Source organism: Corvus brachyrhynchos, unplaced genomic scaffold (genome assembly GCF_000691975.1).
Source record: "Corvus brachyrhynchos isolate BGI_N302 unplaced genomic scaffold, ASM69197v1 scaffold130, whole genome shotgun sequence".
In the NCBI taxonomy this organism is placed as follows: Eukaryota; Metazoa; Chordata; class Aves; order Passeriformes; family Corvidae; genus Corvus; species Corvus brachyrhynchos.
In genome coordinates, this window is record NW_008236193.1 from 442,083 (window position 1) to 443,985 (window position 1,903).

Below are 1,903 nucleotides of genomic sequence, written 5' to 3' on the forward strand. Positions count from 1 at the left end.
TTGTGCCCTGCAGATCCCAGCCAATCTCAGAAGAGCCCAATATCCCAAGCCTGCCATCCAACAAACCCCCCAGTTTCTGTACTGCTTTTTTATTTTCATTCTGATTTGATGACTCTGCTCCCAGGGAACAAGTGACAGGACAAGAGGAGATGGACTCGAGTTGTGCCAGGGGAGGTTCAGGTTGGACATCAGGAGGAATTTCTCCATGGAAGGAGTGGTCAGGCTTTGGAAGGGGCTGCCCAGGGAGGTCTGGAGTCCCCATCCCTGGAGTGTCCCAGTGCCCTGGACATGGCACTCAGTGCTCTGGGCTGGTGGGGATCTGTCACAGGATGGACTTGATGACCTTGGAAGCCTTTTCCAACTTTAAGGACTCTGTGATTCTGCGATGCAGTGAGGCCAAGAGCTTCCACACAATCCTGTACTCCGGGGTTTCATCCAGAGCACTCTGCCAAGAGCAAGCAGAGGGGCAGGATCCCAGCACAGAGCAGAACTGTCCACACTCCCTCATTAACAGGGATTTAACGATGGGAACACAAGCAGAATGAGGAACCTGGGCACAACACACATCTCCTGACGGTGGTTCAAGCTGATCCTTTGGGGACGACCATCAGACTACCAGGCTTTCAGAACTCACCCTGAGCCAGCAGACCCCAGACCTTTCAGAAGAGCCTAAAACAAACGAGCCCCTGCAGGGATCCAGGAGATCTGGATTTGAAATCACCTGGCTCGGCAGGGAATCAACACAGCCTCCGGAGCTCCCACACAAGCAAACGCCTTTCTCATGATCTCTCCAGCTGAATTTAAAGAGAAAAGTGGTGGCTCTGCACTGGTTTCAAGACAAAAGGCTGGGTTTGAGCCTCTTTCAGATGCCCAGCTCTTACCAGGAACTTCTCAGAGAGCCCAAGGCTGCAGCAGCCACTCCAAAACAATCAACTCAGCATCATAAACCCAGAGCTGACACAGCTTGGGTTTGGTGGTGTTTCCTCTCCCTGACGCACCACCAGCCCTCACAGGGTGGGACACTGTCCCTGCAGTGACACAACCAGCCAAAAAATAACTCCAAAAGCCACCCAGCACAACCAGGGAGAACGGGGAAACTCTGTGTGTGTATGGCAGCAGTGCCCTGAGAAAAGGAGCAGGTAACAGTGAAGTTACAAGGGTTACACCCCTCCCACGTCATTCCAAGATCAGCTCCGAATTCCTGGCTATACTGGGGGTTCTGCTGCCCCATCTCCCCCCATCCTGGAGCTGGGGAGACAGCAGAATTGGAAGCAATTCCCCTCAGGGCTCCCCCAGCCTGTTTACAGCCCTGCTGCTGCAGCAGGTGGGCAGGAGCCTTAATTTGGCTATGCAAAACCCACAGCAGACAAATATTCATTTTGGTACAACCACATCCAGGAGTGAAGCGTGGCCGCTCAGGAACAGAAACTCAAAAGGCTCAAGAAGACAGAAAGCACAGAAACACCCGTGCTTAGGACACAAGCCTGTTCCACCCCTTGCCACCTGCTCAGACTGGCCTCACACAGAAGAATTGGATTGCAGACAGCAGCAAAAATATTAATTAGCCCAGAATAACACTGAAATGCAGATAAATCAATCCACCTATTGCTTAATTTCTAACCCACTGCTCTCTTCATCACAGGTTCCACAAAGGAGTTTCTTGAGAGAGTTACAGAACACCGGGACCAGAAATGAGAAGGGGAAATTAGAAGGGGAAATAAAACTACAACATCCAGGTGCTGTCTATCGAGGGCAACACACGCATCTCCGGTACCCAAAGCACGCACATCAGAGAGGTTCACCCTCACAGCTGCTGGAGAATCCCTGTCACGAACCTCCCCAGCGGGAGCGGGGCCCCCGGGCTATGTCACCCCGTCCCCCCTACGTCCCCACGAGCGCCGCC